This window comes from Lutjanus erythropterus, chromosome 18, assembly GCF_056507025.1.
Source record: "Lutjanus erythropterus isolate fLutEry1 chromosome 18, fLutEry1.hap2, whole genome shotgun sequence".
NCBI classification, from domain to species: Eukaryota; Metazoa; Chordata; class Actinopteri; order Lutjaniformes; family Lutjanidae; genus Lutjanus; species Lutjanus erythropterus.
In genome coordinates this window covers 37,319,137-37,327,433 of record NC_139334.1, presented here as the reverse complement: position 1 = coordinate 37,327,433, position 8,297 = coordinate 37,319,137, and the positions used below count along the sequence as shown (strand labels likewise).

Genomic DNA, 8,297 nt, shown 5'->3' with positions numbered 1-8,297 from the left:
ACTGAGTAATGTTACATACTCTTCACTCTGTGTGACCCCGCCCTTAGAGGAGCACAGAGCAGAGTAGAGAACTTAAACAACTGTCCAGCCTTCTCTCAGGAGGTCAGTGGAAGAAGAAAACTGTTGATTACAGAATGCATTGATACTTGTTGTTATTTTGGCACTAAAATATTGATGTTTTTTTGGCCTTGTGGGGGGTGGCTCATTAGCCTGCATAATTAGAGGCGGAACATTGAAAATGGAGTGAAGTCTGTGATTCATAGTATTGCATGTATTCTGTAAGATGGACAGATTCTGACAAATTAGACAATAAGACTGTTAAGCATTTCTTGGAGACATAATACAACATCCCTAGAACCAAATGTTACTACCACTTATTTAAACTATACCAGGGATCTACAACCTTTACAATCAAAAAAGCCATTTTGTTTAAGAAATGCAAAGAAAAAAAAAGTCTGAAGCCATTCTCTTTTTTCCCTGAAGACTTTTTTTTAAATTTGGCATAATAGTTAGGTTATGGAGACTCAAGAAGACGAGCCACCATCAAAATGTTTTACTGTGCTTCTTTACATAAACTTGAATCTTTGAGTTTTAGAAACTCTGTATGTCAAAATTTAGTCACAGTGAGCTGTGATCCTGGTTTGTCTTTTCTTTTTCTTTTTTTAATTAAAAGGCTTCAATTGAAAATATTAAAATTTTAATCATCATTCAATTGAAAGCCTTTATTCTATCATTTTAAATACATTTGATGGCAAATCTTTTACAGTTCATTGCCTTAAAAATTTGAGTTGAATGATAAATCAATATTAAAGAAATGAAACAATCATTTCCATTTAACTTTTTGCCAAAGTCACAGGGATCTGCAGGAGGCTTCAGAGCCACAGATTGCAGACCCCTGAACTACACAGTGGTTTTGTGTTTGACCCATTTGGACTTAAAAACACAGACGCCCTTAAACCCACTGAGAATCTCTTTTAAAGTTAACATCATAAAACCACTGAGGGCCGTTATGGCAACAGGTGAGTGCACATGTACAGCTGTACTGAGAGAGCACCTGCAGTAACTGTAACCACATACAGTGTACCATACTGTAGTAACAGAGCATTTCATGCTTCAGATGATGTGGTTTAGCACTTAGCGCTTGTATGACAGGCCCAGCTGTCCACAAATAGGAAGTGTTTGCGTGCAGGTTAACAGACCTGCTTCAGAATGGCCCATGTGGTTCAAACCTCAGTTGATGGCTACTTCTATTGAAGAGCTGCACTCACACAGAGTAGACAGTCCCCACAGCTGCATTTATAGCACTTCTGTATGTATTTTAACATCTGTCCATGTCTGTAACACAGTGCTACAGTTCAGTCAACAGCTGCCTGGCCTTTTCTTAGACCCCAAATTCACTTGTCTCACTGATGTTCCCACGCTTCACACAGCTCCCCAAAACTTTGAATAAAAGCTGAATTGTGCAAAATTCTGATACATGTGTTTTAATGCCAACAGCAGATTGACTGGTGAATGTACAAAGCTAACTTTCTTAAAATATGCACATAAATAAGTGGAAATGTCCCAGTGTCACCCCCAAGCTGCTCCCCTGTCCCCAGAGCATGACTGACTATGATTCAATGCTCTCAGCAGCTCATAATGGAAGGATCCATTTATTATTGAAGGAGGAGCGGGATGAGAGTCTCTGGCCTGGTGTGAGAGGTCTTCATCACGGAGGAAATGAAGATGAAGTGACAAAAGACAAATGGCAGAGAAAACAGACTTAATAAAGATGGAGAGGAGGAGGAGTACAGCTTCACCCATCTCCCTCAACAAACTCCTCCAGTGGGTGTGATGGGTGTGAAGTGAGTGGATCACTCTTTAACATTTCAACAGCAGAAATGATCCATACAACAGCAGAGGAAGGTAAGAGCGAGGTAACTGAGGGAGGACAAAGACATGTTTGATGATGAGATGCAATGAGGCCGGATGGTACTCCCTAAAGGCTTGACCTGTGGGCGGGGCTTTACATCCTGCATCATGTGCTTGACATACTTACCTACCTTGAGACCTCAAACACAGGGAGGATCTTGAAAACAAAAAGTCTCTGTGTTCTCAGACGTTGCTTACCTGCATTTTGGTGACATTTAAAGAAAAGAATGCAAAATAATAAGTACATTTTTATGTTAAATATTTAATTTTACTTAAAATTCTCAGGAAAGAATATGGAAAAAAAGTCACCTCTCTGGTGTGAACTACTATTCAGTAGTTTTCTGTCATTCTTTTTTTTTTTTTTTTTTTTTTCATGCCCCTAAAAGAAAATTGATGCAGTAGATTTTCCAAAATGCATGCCACTTTCCCTGGGGTGGAAGTAACTACAAATACTAAAGTTACTGTGATTTAGTGGGTTTTTTGGTATACTATGTGTAGATTTTGAAGCCTGTACTTTTACCCATACTTAAGAACACATTGCACCATGTAATCTACTTAGTTCCTCTAAAATCACAATTGAGTATTGAGTACAATTTGAATTAATATCCAAACTATAAGGCTGTCGAGTCAACGGGTCAATAAGAACAATGACATACAGACAAAAGCCCCCAAAACTCAAATAACAGTCAAAACTTGAAAAATATTATTTTTCACTTAGCTTTCTTGGAACAATGAAATGTCAAGAGATGGGCTTTTTTAAGTTTTCTTACAACCCTTAAAATCAACAAGAGCTTACGCTCACCTGAGAAGCTTTGGAGACCCCTGGGGTTGGGACTTCAGGTTGGGAACCAGTGATATTGAATATAATGTATAGCCTATTGCCTGTATAGATACTGTACACACATCATAGTAAATCAACCAAAAATATATTAACCAACACACCTGCAGAGAACAGCAGAAGCTAAAACAACAGTTAGAAGCATTTAAGATTGAAGATTTGAAGAAACAGAAACCTCTTTGATTGATTGTCTGCCATTGATTATGTATTAAACATCAGTGGTTAAAAAGTAATGCTCAAGAATACTTTGTAGTTTTACTTAAGTATATTAGTAATACCACTGCTTTTACTTGTAATTAAGTAATATTTTAACAATATAACAGTACTTGTACTTGAGTACAGATTTTCAGTACTCTTTCCACCACTGCCCTTTCCTTTAAAACTTTGGTTAAGGAGCAGGAATTCTTCTTGGTCTGGTTTGGTGTAGCAGTGTTGTCTGGATGACACAGGAGACTTTCAAATAGTGTAACCCAGGTTATTAGGCCTTAAATATTAGATCGTAATGCAGAAAAGTCAGCTAAAAGTTATGGTAAAATTCATATTTTCCATACAGAAATAAATTAGGAGTGGATTAAAAAGACAAACTAGTGCATTAATAAATAAATACATTTTAAAAGAGATGTAAATCTTTAATCTAAAAATCCTTCATTTCATTTCAGGGGAGGTGAAAGTGCTTTATGTGCTCATTTGTGCGACATTTGTAAAGATTCAGGTGACACAGGAGGATAACTGAACCAGGTGAGTTCAGGTGATGTGTGCATGATACGTGACTGATATCCCTCACCAGCCAATCAGAGCCCTGCTCGCTCCGTGCCAGTTAAGCTCATTCAGGTTGCCAATTACTTCTCTTTCTGCGTGAATGGGATCAGACACAGATGCATACCTTTAATAGCTAGGCTGGATATGTATTGCAGATATCCGTAATTCAATTCTTCCTATACACAACTGTCATTTCAAATATCCGCAACGTCATTCTTACCTGGACAAATGATGTCACTTTCCCCATTCATGTGTATGGGGTTCGTCATTACAGATAGTCATAATTAAGTTGCAGATATCCACAACTCACATTGCAGATATCTACATCTGAATTACGACTATCCATAATTCCAGTTAGAGATATTTTGGGGTTAGAAGATATCTTGAACTGGAATTACGACTAGTCAAAATTCAGATGTAGATGTCTGTAATGTGAGTTGTGGATATCTGCAACTTAATTATGACTATCTGTAATGACAAACCCCATACACATGAATGGGAGTGACGTCATTTGTCCTGGTAAGAATGTTATTGTGGATATCTTATTTTTGAATAGGAAGAATTGAATTATTGATATCTGCAATACATATCTAGCCTATTGAATGTTAAAACGGCCATAGACACACCTTGAATTGCTCTATGGATTTACCCAGTGGATTATGATGGAGAGACTGATATTTTTTTTTTTTTTTCTGGAGATATCAGAGGGTGAGTGGAGAAAAGCTGGAGCTGAAGGAAAAATTGTGAGTGCTGACTAATTTTTACTGCTATGTTTGCTAACAGCAGTCATATTAGCTGCCTACATTCAAGCAAGATTTATTGTTTTGTGATATTTAAAACGCTGTCTACTCTATTCCCATGTCACCTGTCTCTGCAAACTCACAGTGAGCCGTGCTCCTTCACAAGTTTGGAGAGTGTGCCTGAACTTTTCTGGTGAGTGAGTTTTCTTGGTGATTTTGTGTCAAATAGTTAAGAAAATGCTAATTTGACTAATCTTGTCTTACCTCTGTACATGCCATGCATGAGGCCATGTGCTGTAACTTGACCCCTGCCCATGTGTTTTGTTTTGTTTTTTATTTACAAGCGCGGTGGCGGTGAGGTAAAAGGGAGAGTAAAATTGTGTGGTCAGAGCAACTAATTCATACAGAAATGTTTGACAGAAAAATATTTGAATGTTTATTTCTGATTAGTTGTCATGTATGTAGTCGTTTTAATGGACATTAATGAGAAGTAGAGAGAGAGAGATGCCATAATTTAAACAGTTTAAGATCCTGGATACCTGTGTTAATGTTTAAGGGTGGATATGTAATTCGTCTTTTGGCATGTTGCAGGCCGGGTCTTTTTCTTTCTCCCTGTTGAAGTTGGATTGGTGTATTTCAGGAGTGTGGACTTTTTCTGCTGCTTCTCTGCGCTGCAACAGTGGTGGTAGAGTCGAGCTGATTGTTGAGACGATCCTGAGAAATCTGAACTGTTGTTTTCATCATCATCGTCCTGGTGGGACTAAGTTTTACCATAACACTGATGGATTTCTTTTTACAGATTGTGTGTTTTAACTCCTTTCACTGGATTGTTAAAGGACATTAAGGGAGAAACTGCTCATCATTTAAAGGGCATTCTGTAATTTTATGGTGTTGAATTTGTATTTAATTGTGTTGAAGTGTTTGTAAATTAATACCTTATTTTTAGTGGTATTTTGATAAGCACTTGAAAAGGTATTTTGGTACATCCATTTCAGTTTAAAGGGTACATTGTTAAAAATACAAAACTCATTGTAGTGAAAAAACAAAGGGTGTAGCATAACCCTAGGGTTAAAATTAGCATAAGATAAAGTTGAACTGGATCCAAAACATATTTAGAACTAAAGGCCACTAACAATAGTGTTCTTTATGGTTTCTGGTCATACAGTATGGATAATTCTGTTTAAGAAAGGGAAAGAAATCATTGTTTATTGTGACAAATGTTTTTTTTTCCTCTGTCTACATTAACAGTCAATACAATAACAAGTGTTTTTAAACTTGCCTGTTGATGTGTCATTTTTACTCTTGCTACTTCATGTACATTACTGAATACTCCCTTCTCCTGTAACCAACCTAGAATAAACCTGATAAACTGGTCCATGTGATAGTGAAGTGCCTAGATACAGTGTTACACGTGTCTGTACCACCCAGTGTCTACTATATTGAGTTAGGGCTGAAATTGGTTAGAGCAGGACTTAGATATGCTCTACAGTGCCAAGAAAAAGAGAGTGAAAAGGAAGAATAGGTTTAAACATACAGAGAGCTCATGCCTGATTGTAACTTAAATTAATTTTTTAATGATCAGCAATCAATTAAGTAGATACAAACACTATTTTTACTCCTCGTATGACTCTTAATTGGTTCTCAAACTGACCATCGCCACATTACCCTGGAAATATGTACAACTCAATACTGCTAAATGAAATAAACTGATCTCATATAGTACGTATGTACTCAGAGCACAGGCTGAGATGGTCAGAGCATGCCAAAGTGTGAATGCTAAACAGGAGCACCCATCCAGGTCCCAATGTCAGAGTCAGTCTGTTTCTCTAAATAATTCTAAACACTTTTATCCTTTTGACATCACACACTCATCCCAACTCCTCTGTTCTGAATGTCACCCATTCTCATCTAGTCACCCTGGTCCTGCATGGGTACAGTTTTTCAAACGTGCGTCCACCCGCACCCACAAAGCTGGGTGCCAGAACTGACCTGTTATCTGTAATTATCTCCAAGTCAAATTTTCAGACATAGACAGTCACTCAGTTGTGTCATCAACTGTGAGCAGCTGTTGATGTGACAAAGAGCCGCCTGTGGCTATCAACCGCTAATACCTTTTGTCACTTTTTGCAAGCTGCAAAATCACTTCCAACATTATTCTCACTTATTAGTAGATTTAACTTGTCAGACATGCTGCAATTTTCTTGTCTGATTTCTCCAGGAGAAAAAAAAAACATTATTTTGTTGTATGTGTTACATTGTTCTGTCATGTAGTTGATTTTTACCTGTGCCCATTCCTGAGTTTATACAAATATATCTTTAAGCCCTGACACAACTTTTTTTCACATTATCTGGTGATACAGGTCTCTATGGCACTTAACATAAAGTATGAATAGCATATAGACAGTACATGTAAATATACATAATTACTGATATTAATCTAAACGTGCATAACAAATGAAAGAATAGCTGGACAAACAATTAATAAATCAAATATCCATATTTGGTTTTTGGTACAATATTTGGTATTGGGGTAATCTGAAAGTAACAGAAAATAATCAAGTTACACTACTTTAATATTGTGATACTTGGACTAGGTTACTGACCAGACAGAGAATTTGTAATTATATCCGAATACATTTTTAAAGGTTCCCTCTAAATTCTTATTAGTTGTCAAGCTGATACAGCACAGCGGTTCCACCTGAGCCCAAAACTAATGCTAATGCACAGGGAGTGTAGCAGCACACATGAGCTCAATAGATCATTGAAGGGAAATGTGCCTTGGGTTGTTTTATTTTCTTCAGCTGGCCTCTGAGTTTTTAGGTGCATGATTCAGTCTGTAAAGTACCTCCACTTTAAATACTGATGTGTAGGGAAAATGTGATTCTGATCACATTTGAAGGCTGAGTATAATTCAGCAATACTAATGTAATAAGAAAGGAAAAACAAAGCATGAGTTGAGAGATGAGATGAGGGGAAAAGAGAAAGACAGGAAGAGGAAGAAGACAGGTTCAGGAACAGAGAACAGCACAAGAAGAAAGAGGAAGGAAGATAGATGTGTGCTCCACACAGCTGAACACAGATGCAAATAGCATGCTGATAAGGTGTGTGTATGAGTGTGTGTGCATGCATATGTGTATGTATATGTGGTCTACCTGAGTGCCACCCCCTCCCTCTCTACACACCCATACACACACTCTCAGGCCTTTATATTAAACATGCTATAATGGACTCACAGTTATGAACCAAGGTTTCATGTCTTTCCTACTTTTCTCTCCTTGTCTCCTTCCCTTGTCCTCTCATTTATTCTTCTCTCATCATCTAATCTGGCCTAGAAACACAGAAAAGATGGATGGAGAGAAAAAACAGAGAAAGGAAAACAGAAATGGAAAGAGAAAACGAGTGACCAATATTGCCCTGTCTCCGTCTGATTTAAATCAAACAGCCACTTCTTTTTCTTTCTTTCTTTCTTTCTTTATTCCCCTTTCTCTCTCCCTGTTTTCAGGCAGAGGGAACATCATTCTCTATTCTGCAGGTCAGAGAGGGAACAATTAAGTGTGGAGGGCGCTGGGAGTCGCCGACAGGTGATGAATGGCCGGGCCGGCTGCAACTGACAATATGCAGACAAACCAGATCATTTGCAAATGGATGCAGGGAGATGGAGGATGGGGGTGGGGGCAATGGATGGAGGAGACTGGAGTCAGGAGCAGCCAAAGTGGAAGAGGAGGGAGGGAGGAGGAGAGTGAGAATGGGGCAGGGGTGTGGGGGTTAACCCTTTCCAGGATCATTCCTCACTGAGGAGGAGAAAGGGAGGTTGAGGAGATGCAGCCACCTGCCTGGCTAGAGGCTCATTTGTTAGAGCTGATGGAGGCTTCCAGACAGCACGCTGCCCTGGGGAATACACTGCAGGCCGGCTAGCATCATCACATCACTGTGTTGACCAACAGTCCTGTACGCTGTTCACTGTGATGGAGTCAAAGTGGCTCCTCATGCTCACACTGTTCCAGCTCAGCTCATTAGAACTCAGCTCTCTGCAGCACTACATTCTGACT

At 38.6% G+C, this 8,297-nt stretch overlaps 1 long non-coding RNA gene across 1 annotated transcript; it reads left to right on the top strand.

The window, feature by feature from the left end:
• Positions 1-1,770: 1,770 nt before the first annotated feature.
• Positions 1,771-5,508, top strand: LOC146311416 (uncharacterized). Its single transcript, XR_014772286.1, has 4 exons — positions 1,771-1,905; positions 3,409-3,487; positions 4,394-4,441; positions 4,840-5,508. It is a non-coding gene; the product is annotated as an uncharacterized LOC146311416 (long non-coding RNA).
• Positions 5,509-8,297: the final 2,789 nt, after the last annotated feature.